The sequence below is a fragment of the Canis lupus genome, chromosome 3 (genome assembly GCF_048164855.1).
Source record: "Canis lupus baileyi chromosome 3, mCanLup2.hap1, whole genome shotgun sequence".
Classification (NCBI taxonomy): Eukaryota; Metazoa; Chordata; class Mammalia; order Carnivora; family Canidae; genus Canis; species Canis lupus.
This window is the reverse complement of record NC_132840.1, coordinates 75310341-75324162: the sequence shown is the minus strand read 5'-3', so window position 1 is coordinate 75324162 and position 13822 is coordinate 75310341. Positions and strand designations below refer to the sequence as shown.

The 13822-nt window shown below is 56.6% G+C and overlaps 1 long non-coding RNA gene across 2 annotated transcripts; it reads left to right on the top strand.

Annotated features, from left to right (window-relative positions):
* The first annotated feature begins 7520 nt into the window (after positions 1–7520).
* LOC140625210 (uncharacterized) lies at positions 7521–11727 on the top strand. 2 transcript variants are annotated; one of them, XR_012024583.1, is made up of 3 exons: positions 7521–7701; positions 9346–9506; positions 9810–11727. It is a non-coding gene; the product is annotated as an uncharacterized lncRNA (long non-coding RNA). The 2 variants fall into 2 exon arrangements; XR_012024591.1 differs by lacking the exon at positions 7521–7701 and adding an exon at positions 8173–8920.
* Positions 11728–13822: the final 2095 nt, after the last annotated feature.

The following is a 13822-nucleotide window of genomic DNA, read 5'->3' as shown; positions in this document are numbered from 1 at the left end:
TCTTGGGCGTTTTTTTTTTTTTTTTCTTTACCACCCCCTAAGCTGTGGGGCACTGAGCAATTTCTGTATTTCCTATCATCTCTGCAAGCTGACTGGTGTGTTGAAGGAGAGAGCTGTCCTCCTTGGCTGGGCGCAGGTCTGCCTCCTGGGTGCAGGCCGCTCTCCCAGCGCTGCTCACGCCGGGTGGAGCCATCTGTTTACCACCTCTCTCGTCCCCCCACACCCCCCACAAGGCTGTGAACACACTTCTGGATTCCCAACCCCCGGAATGGTGCCTGGCACATAGCAGCGGCTCTACAAAGGGTTGCTGACGAAGCAGGTGCATGAATGACATGGAAGGCGCTGCAGAAGAAAGGATGAGGAGCCAGGGGGGTACATGAGCCTCCCCTGTGGCACCCCCAGCGCCACCCCCCGCCCTTCTGTATAAGGAGCGGTTGTAGGCTCAATTTGGGTCCTTTGCTCTTCCTGGCACTTGGTGAGTCCCATGCTGTGTGCCCATCTACAGCCATTCTCAGCTGCCAGCCAGTCAGAGGGTTCATGGGGAGCCCGGTCCCCCCCTTCCCCAGCCTCCTTTCAGCTGAGGGTTCAAATGGGGCAGAGGAGATAATTCAGACCCTGGAGTCTGGGGATGGAGCCACTGGGGAGCAAGTGCAGAGCTTAGCAATCACTCAGCATCGGCCACTTCCCATCTCCCAGGTTAAAGATGAGACCCCTAAGGCCCGGAGAGCAGAGATGTCTGGTTCCTGGCTACCTAGCTCCTAGCTGGAGCGATGGGGCTGGAACTCAGGCCCAGCAGTCGGGGAAACAAGAGTGGGGGGGGGTGGGTTTCTATTCCCTGCCGCTGCCACTTCCCTGCCTCCAGGAAAGGAGGGAATGGCACCTTCCCCAGGTGTGCTGCACAAGCTCCTGTCTCCTGCCTTATCTGATCCCCGTGGCTTCCCTCTGAAGCAGGCAGTCCGGTGATGGTTGGCTCCATTTCACAGATGCGGACACTGGGGTGCAGAAAGTGAGAGTGACCTGCCCAAGGAAGCAGAGCTGGCCAGCGGCAGAGGCGGGGCTGGTGTTCGATTCTCAGAGTCCACAGCTTGTGCCCCCCCACCACTCCGTCTCTCCGATGGGGTCCCTTCTGCTGCTCTACCCCTCCATCCTGGAGCCCCAGGGCACCCGACTCCACCTGGCTGCAGCAGATACCAGATGCTCTGCTCTGGTGGTGTCCTGGGAGGTAAGACCAGAAGGCAGGATCCCGCCTCCGGCCCACGGCCAGGCCTCTGCCTCCCCCTGCAGCCTCTCTGTGGGTCCTGGAGCTCCCTGCTCTAGGACTGGGAGTCTTCAGAGGGCTCCAGCTGGGGTGCGAGGGGTGGTATCAGGGAGCTCGGCACACACCACACAGTAGGCTAATGTGCTGGATGCCGGGGAGTGCCCACCCGCACCTCCAGGCCTCCCTAGGGGTGTTGGCTGACATAAAACCTCCCTCCAGGGATCCCCGGGGGGCTCAGTGGTTTAGCGCCGCCTTCAGCCTTCAGCCCAGGGCATGATCCTGGAGTCCCCGGATCAAGTCCCACATAGGGCTCCCTGCATGGAGGCTGCTTCTCCCTCTGCCTGTGTCTCTGTTCCTCTCTCTCTCTCTCTGTGTCTCTCATGAATAAATAAATAAAATCTTTTTAAAAAAACCCTCCCTCCAACAGGACAAATTTTACAAAAGAAAACCATCCCCTAACATCCTGCCTCGGGAAAGCGGGAAAGCGGGCAGGTAGCTAGCTCACAAGGGCTTCTCTTTCAGCTCCCACCTACCCTTCGGCCCTGAACTTGAGGGAGCTATTCCCTAGCAGCAGTGAGCCCTGGGCACTGGCTTAGTCTCCACTCAGAACTTCCCAGGACAGGGTGAGTGATTAACACACTTCCTTTTTGGGCACGTGCACCCCTACTCCTCGTGTGCTCTAGATAAAGGCACCCAAGTGGCTGCTCCGTATAAATGTGTTTTCTCCAAGATAAGACTTTTGCCTTATAACCTGCCCTCCTCTAAGATTGGTTCTTGTTGCCTGGTCTCAGGAGCCAAGAGAGAGAAGATGATCTGAGCTTGTCTTGTTTATTGACGATCTGGTCTGTCTGGCCCACCCCTACACCATCAGCCATAATGCCATAATAGGTCTGTGTATAAACTAGTGCTAAGGTCATATACTGGGATCCTGTTACTATATAGCTTACCTACCAGTGAGCTGCCTCTAAAACCCAGATGCTGCACAGTCAAAGGAATTTTGCACTTTCAATAGCTGGCCCAGGGGCCTGTGGGTCTGTTCTCATCAGTGTCCTGCTTGCAAACCCAGTGGTTCTCCACTAGGGTTGTGCTCGGGCGCCTCATTCCTCACCTTGGCCCTCAAAGCTTGGCCCCATCTTCCTGGACCTGCCAGGTTGATTCTCTTCCTCCCTTTCTACCTTCCTTCCATTATTTATTTATTTATCTATCTATTTATTTATTTATTTATTTATTTAATCATGAGAGACACAGAGAGAGAGGCAGAGACACAGGCAGAGGGAGAAGCAGGCTCACTGCGGGGAGCCCGACGTGGGACTCCATCCTGGGACTCTGGGATCACAATCTGAGCCTAAGGCAGACGCTCCACCACTGAGCCACCCAGGTGTCCCATTCCTTCCACTATTTAAAGAGCTCCAGGGCAGCCCGGGTGGCTCAGCGGTTTAGCACCACCTTCAGCTTAGGGCATGATCCTGGAGACCAGAGATCGAGTCCTGCATCGGGCTCCCTGCATGGAGCCTGCTTCTCCCTCTGCCTGGGTCTCTGCCTCTCTCTCTGTGTGTGTCTCTCATGAATAAATAAGTAAAATCTTAAAAAAAAAAAAAGGAAAAGGAAATTTTAAAAAAATAAATAAAGAGCTCCAGCTGGCTCCAGACCCTGTTCTAAATGCAGTGGACTTCCTTTCACTTATCTTACATGACGGGGTGGAGCCAGATAAAAGCAGATATTCAAAGAAGTCAGGTAAATTCAGGTAAGCGCTGTGAGTTCAGCGAAAAGAGTGATGTGGGGTGGTGGGAATGATGCTGAATTCTTCACCCCACCCCCAGGACCTACACAGGTAAGTACCTCCCAGAAGGCCCGCCCACATTCACCTCCAGACTTTATCTGCCATCTGGCAGTGCACACAGTGGCTTTCAGACAGTCTGAGTCCCCTCGGGCAGCTGAGCTCTAAGCTCCCCTAGGGTAGAGAAATCATCTCCAGCTCTATGCCTTTCACTTGCCCAGCACATGCCAGGGGCAGAGTAACTGCTGGGAAAATGCAAAAGGATCTCTCCTACCTCATCAGAGCCCAGAGCACACAGGGCCCAGCCCCAGGTCATAGGCTGAGAAGAGAGCCACTTTGGTCCCCTGGAAAGGGGGGAGGGCATCGTTAAATGAGAAATTTCATCCCAGGGTTGGGGTTGGGGTTGGGGTGGAGGATTTAAACCAATCCAAGTAATTCTCCAACAGGAACAAGTCAAATTCTTTTAAACTTTTAAATAGTTTGCTTTGACAAGGAGCCTAAGAGTATCATGCCTATTCCTTGGCTTGGAAAGGTCTGGAACTATGCATGGGAGTGGGGGAAATTTTTCCTGTCTCTGTATTTTGATGAAGAGTAGGGGCTGCGTGTGTGGGATCACTGCATGGGGGAGGTGGGGGTGCACTTTGCTGGATCGTATTGTTGAGTCTGTGCGCAGCGGGAGTCTGTGTGGTATCTGTGACTGTGTCTGAAATATTGGCATAGGATGCGTGTGTGGTTGGGTGCGTGGGGGTGACAGCGCATGGCTGGTGCGCGTGCGTATGTGCCGCGTGTGCTGTGGAGGGTATGGAGGTATGCTCCTGTGATCTTCCAGAAGGCAGTGGGACACTTGCCCAGGGCCCCGAGAGGTCCTCTGCACCCTTACAGAGAGAGGGCCCTGGAGAGGTGGGGCACCAGTGGTCTGGGATCTTGGGGTCCCTTGCAGCTGGGACTTTACTCTCCTGGGTGGTAGTTGGGGCTTTATAAAGGATTAGCAGCCACCAGAGCCTCCCCTCTCTGTGGGCCTTTTGGGTGACACCCTTGCCGCTTCAGCTTTCCTTTATGATCCCTTCGTTTTGAAGCCCTCTCTTCAGCACCGTCCCCACTCCCTATCCTACTGCCCAGAGCAGACACCAAAATATTTCTGTTTCCTCTGGAAAAATCCTGGGAGGTCTGTTTATGGCTTCAGCAGAGCAGCACACATCTGTGCACAGTTTAGCTGGGGCAGCTGGAAACTCAGGAACTGGAGTTTTCTGGAATTCAGAGCACACTGGGGCTTCCCTATCTCTGCACGACTGTCACGCAGCAGTGAGTTCTTGTTCAGATAGAGAGCCCTTTGCTGGTCCCGGTCTGCACGCACCCACACTCGGGGACCCGACTTCTCAGTGACATACGAGGCCCAGGATGCACGAGCACACAGGTGTGCCAGCACATTCCGGGAATAATCTCGAGCATAGCTCCTTGGGGTATGGGGACCCACTTACACACACAGGGCTGGCACCCTGGGACCTGTCACACACGTGCAACGCCTCTATCTGCCAACGACGCTGATTCAGCGTCCCCACACGTGGACAGGCAACGCACACAGGTCCCAGGTGTGATTCATCTTCAGCCTCCTACGGAAACCCACCCTGGGCGGCCTCAGCTTCAGGCAACATCTGCCCCGTTGGGTAACAGGATAGGCCCGCCCTCCCCTGGAAGAGCCAGGTACTTTCGGGAGCCTGGGAATGCCCCTGTCCTTCCCTGTCCTCTGCTCCTTCCTTGATAGAGGCTGCCCTCACCTTCTTTTTGGCTCTGGGCACCTAGGATCTCCTCCTCAGTGGGTCAGCCTGAGATGTCCTCAGGCCCTGGGTGCCCAGGGCCTCGGTTGTCTCCTTACAAAGGACGCGGCGGGGTGGTGCTGGGGGGCTGCCAAGGCCCTTCTGCTCTGATGCTTTGCACCTTCTCAGCCTTGAGAGAATTTCCCCAGTCTAGGGCCAACTGGGCCAGGAACAGGCTACCTACCCTCCCAGGTCCCAGTGCTCAGGCCTCTGGGGAGGCAGGACTGCTGGGCTCTTGGGAGTACCCGAGATAGGGCCCGTGAGGAGCAGACTGGGGCCAGGGAAGGGGTCAGTGTTCCAGGAGCTGGCTGGGCAGGCAGAGGAAGGCCACTGTGTGCTGGGAGGCTAGGAGTCACCGCTGGACGTGCCAGAGGGGCTGAAACCGGAGGAAGCTGCCCAGCTGTGCAAGGGTTAACCTGGGCTGGTGGTGGAAGGGACCAACCAGCCCTGCTGCTGGGACTTCAGATTATTCTGGAGGCCTGGAGGAGAGCTAGGAGGATGTAGGAGGGTGGCCGGCCTGAGTGAGCCCTCTGAGTTAGAGTGGCCAGCGTTCCTGGTGACACCCTGGGGCGCTGCCTTTTCTGCTGACTCCTCCAGCTCCTGGGACTCCAGCTCCTCTTCTCTGCTTTTGCTTCCCAGTGCAGCCTACACCAGACACCCTGGTGGGCTGAGCTGGGACCCAAGTGCCTTCCTAGCGCCCCCAACCACCATGGGCCCCCTCCGCAGGGCAGGACGGGGGACCCGGGGCTCCCCTATCCTGACATGCCTCTTTTGTGTCTGCATCCTATATGTCTCCAGAAGTCTCGGGGGTTCTGGGGCCACTCCTCTCACCAGCCTTCCCCATCCCCCGCCTCCCCCCCAGGACCGCATCTGTCCTCATCCCTGACCCCTCCTTCTGCTCCTTTCATTCCTTCAGGCCTGCTCTTGGATCTGCAGTTGCTGCCTCTTCTCCCTTAGCCAAACCAGGCCTCCAGATTCCAGCAAAGCTTCCCCAGTCAGGATAGGAATTTGCTCTTTAGGGCAGATGGGGTGGGGGAGGGGAGCAGGCGGAGGAAGGGGGAGAGGGTGAGTGGGAAAGAGAAAGTGGAAAGAAGCAAAAAGAACGGACTTTTACTTGGGCCTAGGAGGGAAGGAGGGATGGGCTTGGTGCGGTGGCAGGATGCCCAGTCTGGGGGTGGCCAGGGGAGCAGGTATGGAGAGAGCAAAGACAGAGCTGTGCTCCCCCAGGACCCCTTGCTTTGCTGGACACCCATTTTAGGGCTCCACCTTGCTGGGGGGTGGGCAGGGAACAAGACCCATGAACTTGGCCTCCCCAGTACAGTGTCCCAAACTCCTGATCTTCTCAAGCCGGACCATGGTGCTCCAGGGCTTCTGGTGTGGGGTGTTCCGGGCCTGGAGTGCTCTTCAACACCCCTGTCAGTACGCAGGGCAGTGTTGGTGTCCTCCAGGTCCAAAGAAATGTCTAACCTCGTGGGCCTTCCCAATCCCCCTTGGGGCCCTCCCTCTGCCTGCAAGTGCAGGCTGTACACAGACCCCACTCCTCTCTCCCTGCTCCCACAGCTTCCTGTCCATATTCACAGAAAATCACAGGGTTTTCTAACCTAACCATGGTTGGAAACCCTCTCAGAACGCCACTGGAAGCCTCCAGGTAGTCTCCATTCTTCATTTCAGATTTGTGAGCTCCGGGGCAAGTAAGGCTTCTGCACCTTAGTTTTTTTTTTTTTTTTTTTTAATTTTATTCATTTGTTTATTTAAGAGAGAGAGAGAAAAAAAAGAGAGCACACATGTGCACACTCAAGCAGGAGGAGCTATAAAGGCAGAGGGAAAATCTCCAGCAGACTCCCTGCTGAGCCCAGAGCCCAAGGAGGGGCTCCATCCCAGGCTCCTGACATCATGGCCTGAGCCAAAACCAAGAGTCAGAAGCTTAACCAACTGAGCCACCCAGGCGCCCCCCTGCCCCTCAGTTTCTCAAGTGCAAACTGGAGTTTGCATTTAACTGCTCTTCCCCACCAGTAGGACCCTCGTGAGGTCACCATCTGCTGAGCACCCAGACTAGTGCACAACAGCAGGAGGCCTTGCTAAACACTAGTTCCCTTCTCCTTCTCCCAGCCTTTTGCTCTCCCAACACCATTGAAGCCAGAGCACAGCAAGCTGTCCCTATTGCCCTGGGACAAACTAACGATGGCCTTGAGTCAAGGGCAAAGTACAGGAGTTTGTGATTAACTCAGGAACACGACTGACTTCCAGCGGCCAGCTGCTGAGGGGTGGGGTGGGGAGGGGAGGGGAGGAGGTTGCTGAGGGAGAATGCAGGAAGGACAGTGGGAAATTCAGAAATCCACAGGGGACAGGAGGGCAGGGAAGGCTGAGGCCAAGGCCTCTCCAGCCACAGCCAGGGGCAGAGCGGTCTACAGCCCCACCTAGCCAGTTGGGGGCCTGTCTCGGAGCCCCTGTGAGCAGGCCCTGGATGCCCCCTCCTCTGCCCATTTCCTTGAGTTGTCTTTATTTCCTGAGCAAGGTCATCCTGGCTTGGGAGGGGAGGAGCTGCTCACCCTCTGGGCACTGGGTGGGGGTGTGGGGTGGGGAGGAGCCCAGAGCAGAGAAAGCACAGCACTCCCTGCAGAACCCCAGTGCTCACCCCCCCAACCCACCCCCCTTCCCATCGGGGAGCCCCTCCTCTGCCTCTAGGCCAACCTGCCCCAGAGGACAGGCCACCTCTGCACGACTATCCTTGAGACCTGATATTCCACACGGTGGCAGCCTGGTCCAGCATGATCCTCCTGATTTCTACCTTGAATCCTTCCTGCAAATCCAGTGAAATCCTTCAGGTTTCCAGGAGGTATTCGTGATATCAAGTAAGCAGTTTGTCCTCCCTCCCTCCCTCCCTCCAGTGGCCCCTGCCAGGATAAACCAAACTCCAGGAAGATACTAGCCTGCCATCTCCACCCCTTCCACCAACTCTGGGGGGGGGCGGCGGGGGGCCCTCCCAGCCTCCTCCCCACCGGCCACATGGGAAAATCCCCAGTGAGCCCTTCCAGTCATGTGAACGGGGCCACGATTCAAAGGCAGTGGGCAAGAAGGAGGCCGCATGGAGCAGCCAGAAAGAACCAGCCCTTTGTGCTAGACTGGGGTCCGCGGGGGAAGAGTGCATTTTTGGCGTATTTAGAAAGATTTCTTTTTTATAATGAGCAGCAGAGGAGGAGAGGGGAGGGAGGGAGAGGCAGAGAGGCCCGAGGCGGGACTTGGGAGAAGAGAGGAGGGGTGGCAGGGTGGGAGCAGAACCGTGGACAGAGGGAGGGCTGGGCAGCTCCTGGGACAGATGGGACCACTGATGGTGATGGAGGGAGGTCCCCTGGAGAGAGAGGTGCTCCTTTGGGGGAGGCAGGGGGTGGATGAAATGAAGGTGCCAGGAAAGGATTTTACTTCCATTTTACGTGTGGGAAACCAGACTCACAGGGCCACCAGGCCACTGAGCTCTCCAGCACGCTGGGCCTGTGCTGGGTGCTTCGCAAAGCCCTGCCTCGACCAGTCCTCATGACTAGCAAAGGGGACCGATGGGAGCCCCAGGCTGTCAGGATCCCCACCTTCCAGGCGGAGAGCCAGAGACCTTGAGAATCAGGCTGTTAGCTGATTCCTGGCAGAGAGGCAGCCCGCTCAGAGCTCAGAAGCCCTGGATGGCTGAGCCACTGAGCTCCCGACGCTGCGGGGGAGGGGGGCATGACAGGGTACAACCCAGGGAAGAGAGCCCCAAGGCATGATACACATGATACACGAGCACACCTAGAGGCCGCAAGGCACATGTGCCGGCTGTAGAGCCACACCTGGGTCCTTCCTTCAGGGTCAGTTCAGAAGGTCCCTCGCAGCCTTTGACAGAGCACATTTCCCATTTGGGCAACCCACCCACCCCCTTCGGTAAAATTTTATTTTAGAGAGAAAGAGCATGCACAAGCAGGCAGAGCAAGAGGGGGAAGCAGTCTTCCTGCTGAGCAGGGGACCCCTTGCGGGGCTCGATCCCAGGACCCTGAGATCATGACCAGAGCTGAAGGCAGATGCTCAACCGACTGAGCCACCCAGGTGCCCCTGACTTCCTTTTTTTTTTTTTTTTAAGATTTATTTATTTGAGAGAGAGCACAAGTAGGAGGCACAGGGAGGGAGAGCGAACCTCAAGCAAACTCCGTGCTGAGCCCAACACGGGGCTCCATCTCAAAACCCCGAGATCATGACCTGAGCCAAACCCGAGTCAGATGCTCAACTGACTGAGCCACCCATTCGCCCCCATCTGACTCCTTTTGAGAGGAGACATTTTTTGCTTTCTTCAAATGCTCTGTGTCCCCAAGAGCCTAAAAAACACCCCCCTCCCTCTGTTCTCTGGAGAGCAGACAGGAACTAGTGTCTTCAGAACACTTGCCCCCATCACCATCACCATCACCCCCAAGGGGCCCTGGTTTTCACTTGGCTTGCTGCACTGTCAGTCCCGTTTACACATTTGTTTTACCCAGGGATCGCCTTTACTGGCCTCGGATAGCCTGGCACCTGGCCCTGCACAGGCCACAGCTGAGCTGTGGTCCAGGCGTTCCACAAATACTGAGGTCCCTGCATTCACAGGCATTTCTAGAGCGCAGACTTGGTACTTGGAGCACGCAAGGAGCTGGCAAATGAGGTATAGTCCCTGGCCTGGTGGAGCCCAACCTAGCTGGGGAGATGGATGAGCCAGGAGGATGATTGCAGGGGCCTGGGGAGGTGGCAGAGGAGTGGCAAGTCCCTGAGGGCTTCCTGGAGGAGGTGGGACAAAAGAGAGAATCTCAACTCCATCAAATTCTGGAGGATTCTGGTTTGCTATCCCCTTTTCTTTGCTTTTACCATCCATTTAAAAAAAAAGCAAACAAACCAATAGTTCATCCATATTGACATAAATTGTCAATTTATTTGCAAAAATCCTTAGTGCCTGCCTACTGTGTGTCAGGCATGGTGCTGGTGTCTGGGAATTCTCCAAGGACTATGGCATCCCGAAGCTCCCAAACCAGAGAGGGAGCTGACGAGCAGGCCGGCAATGACCTCACAGAGACCACTGCAGAGTGGGCGCCAGGGAAGTCCTCCCCCTGAACCCCCTCTCCCGTTGCCATTTACAGAGGTCACGGGGCAAGTAAGTGTGGGATCGGCGACCCCTCCTCGGTTCTCAGCTTCCCAGGCCCTGATCTGACTCTGACCAGCCTGGTCCCTGCAGGAGGAAGGGGCTCACGGCCTGGGGGTGACTGCTCCAGGGGCTGGCTCTTCTCCCAGGACGTGGGGACAGCGCACCTTGCCTCCCAGGCTCCGCGAGGAAGGAGGGGATGCTGCTTCCCCTCTTCCCCACAGGCAGGTGCAGCCCTGGGAAGGGCTTTGGAGGAGCAGCCGCACAGAGACCCCCTCCTACCCCTCCTGGGCTCCTTCCTCCTCCCGCCAGCATCCCGCCCGCCCCCTCCTCATCTTTCACCCCTCCAGTCTCCCCGCTCCCCTACTCCGTTACCTTTCCCCTCCCTCCTGGTGTCTCCCCCCTTTCATCTTCTCTCTTCCTCCTCCTCCTCCTTCAGCTTTGCTCCTTGGAGCTAATTGCTTGAGGGGTGAAGACCAGGTCGACTCCTGAACACTCGGATCCATCGCCATGGTGATGCTAATTCAAGCTGAGTTCAAAGGAAATTGTTCCAGTTAAAACTAACAAGCTGGAGCTGGGGCCCCAGGAAGGACCAGTGCCAGGAGGAGGGAGCCCTGAGCCCCAAGCCCCAGAAAAATAGGAAAAACACACCCCTTGCGGCTTCCTCCCTCACATTCACTCCTTCTGGGTCCTGCGGCCTCCAGACCTGCCCGAGTCCTGGAACACCTGAGGGGTCACTGCAGGCAGCTCCCCGCCTCAGGCCCGAGCCCCAGCCACCTGGAAAGCCCTCCCATAAAGTCCTTACACAACCTCCCTCAGCCTGTGGTTCTGGGCTTTGACCACCCTTGCCGGCCTGCCTAGAGAGTTCCTACCCAAGCACACAGGCCCCTCCCCCTGCTTCCCAACAAGCAAGGTGTGGACCGGACCTGGATTAACCAGTCCTCTGGAGGCACCAGCTCTGAGCTGCGGCTGCTCTAACACTCGGTGTCTCTAAACCCACGACCCACCGGCTGCCGGTGGTATCGTCACCCCTACTTTTTGGGTGTCTGGGGATGAGAAAGTTCACAGGGGGAGAACCACCCAGAGCTCCATCTGAGCTAGGCCAGGCCTGCCGGTTTAGGGAATGCCACCAGAGGCCTTGTACTGGGGGTGATGTCAAAACATAAAAGGGGAACCCTCGGTTCTGAAGTGCCACTGAATAGCCCTCTGGGCTTTCACGCAGTCCTCCTCCTGGGCCCCCAAAGCACCATGCCTGCACCTCCTTCCCTGCCAGCCCATGTCTGTTCCTCCCTCTCCTGGTCTGGGGCCCGCTCCCGTTTCTTCTTCAAGGACGGGAAGCATATCTTGTTTGTCTGTCTGTCGTACAGGATTGGCCCAGAGTGGGGGGCTGGCTGTCATCTCCCTGTGGGAATGCTGACTTGGATACCCAGGCTCTCAGGAGGGGGGTGTGAGTTGAGGTCCCCCAGATGAAGGGGACTCAAGCCTCCTGGCCTGGAGCTCAGTCTCACAGAGGCCAACTGAAGGCCTGCAGGAGGAGCCTTTCCTGGAGGACTTTGCGGTTCTAGGCCATGGGCAGAGGCCAACACCAGAATCCTGCCCCTGGCAATGCTCACCTCTCTACCCTGATCTTCGGGAAGACCTCACTCCCTTGCTCAAGCCTCAGGTGTTTTTCTTTACCCTGGAGTATCTAGTGATCCTTCCATGTACCAAAGAGATCCTTGTTGACCAGAAAAAAAAATTTTTTTTAAGATTTTGTTGAATTTATTCACGAGAGACAGAGAGAGGCAGAGACACAGGCAGAGGGAGAAGCAGCTCCCTGCAAGGAGCCTGATGCAGAACTCGATCTCAGACCCCAGGATCATGTCCTGAGCCGAAGGCAGATGCTCAACCGCTGAGCCAGCCAGGTGTCCCCAGGAGAAGAAATTTCTTGAAGGCAAAGCCTGCGTAATTGCTGGTAACACAGAGCACGGGGCCAGGAAGCTCATAGGAAAGTCCCATATTTAAAAGAATGAGTAACTTGGGGTCTGGCTGCCTCTGGGGCCAGGACACAGGGGTCAGAAGGCTTCAGATCTGCTCTCTCCTCAGATGTGCTGGGAAACCTTGGGAAGCCTCTTCACCCCTTTGTTCCTCAGTTTAAGTGTAACAAAAGGATGCCCATCCCTGAGCCACCTCACCCTCCCGACCACGGGAGGGGAGAGAGAGAGTCATAACGCTATAATGCGCAGCAGCTTCCTCACCAGCATCCGGACCAGCACACCTCCTGGGTGGGGGCTCCCGTTGTGGTGAAATGGGCTTCGTGCCTGGCCTGTGTCCTGCGTCCTACATACACTCTCTGGGGGAAGACCTCCCCACTCCACCCCCTAACTGTCCTGAAAGGAGAGTTCAGTGTCTCTGGATTACTGAGGCAAAACGCAAGCAGGAGGGAGGAAGTGACTCAGCACAGGGGCTGGAGGAGGCCCAGAGCCAGGCCTCCCACTCCCCCGACAGCTTGCACTGGCTTTGTACTGCCTTTCATCCCAGCATCTCAAAGCCCCTTTCAAGCTCAAGCAGCCCTGGGAGTTGGGTCATTATCTCAATTAACAGGAGAAAGCAGGGGCCCAAGCCTGGTGGAGGCAACTTTCCCCTGAATGAGGCCTTGACTGGGTACCCAGCAAACCCAGGACCTCCGAGGCCTAGGCTTCTGCCCCAGGCTCCAGGAGGCAGGGTGTTACAGAGGGAAGCAAAAGCCAGTCTGATTTCCCCCTTGCCTGTCCCTTCACAAAGAGGGAATCAAAGTCTTGCATGAGGACCCAGAGGCCTTTTGCAAGGCTGGATCTCCCAGCAGCCAGTGCAGTGGGCACCCCTGCCCATCTTTGTTGTTCTTGGTGATCATCGGCACAGCTGTGTTTTTGCAAGTGGGGGAGAGAGGGAGAGAGAGGGTCTGAGGTGGGTGCACAGCAGCATTAGGATTCTGGAAACAGGCTCAGCTATTTTGGGGGGAGATCTTCCATCCTGGGGAAATATTACCAAAGCCACAAGCCTTGGGGACCCTAAGCTGTTTTACCAGCAGGCCCCGCGGAGTTTCTCCTGTCACTGTTAGAACGTTCACTGAAGCAAATCAACCAATGCTTAGTGAGGCTCTTGTGAATCCAGCCCCAGACAAACAGATCAGAGTCTGGAGTCAGCTGTGCAATCCTGAGTAATTGGTTTAACCTCTCTGAACTTCAATTGCCTCGCAGGCTCCTTGGCTCAGCATCTAGAACCCAGGAGATCCCAGCTCCATGAATATTGCAAGAATTGCAGAGGATAGGGATTGGCAAGAACCTTCCTCATTTCCCCGCAGGCATGAAGCCCAGAGAGGTGATGTGGGAAGCTCCAGGTCACACAGCCAGGAGTAGAGCCAGGCTGCCAAGGAGAAGCCTTCAAAGGGTGTCCATTCTCACCCTTCTAGGCTTGGGGGAGGCAGCCTGCCTGCTTGCTGACTCAGGCTCAGCAGTTGATCTCAGCCGGCTGGAATAGGAGAGTGAGCGTGAGGGTGGGGTGTCGTGGGGAAGCCGGGGGCAGAGGAGTCTAGGATGTTGCACAAGGAAGGGGAGGGGAGGGAGGGTCCATTTTAATGAGGCTGGTGAAGAGGAGAGGGGCTGGCTGCCTGGACAGAAGCTGCCCGCCCCCGGATGCTGGGCCTCGACGCCAGGATCAAAGCCGCCCTGGCCTCGCTCGCTGGGACAGTGCAAGGAGGCTAGGCCCTAGGCCCGCTACAGCCCGAGCTTCTCACGGGGCCTCCCTGATGGAGCTGCCTTGGTTTCTGTCCTGCCCAGCCCTCTGCCTGCACTTGCTTGTGAAGAGGCCTGTTCCAGCCCAATTGG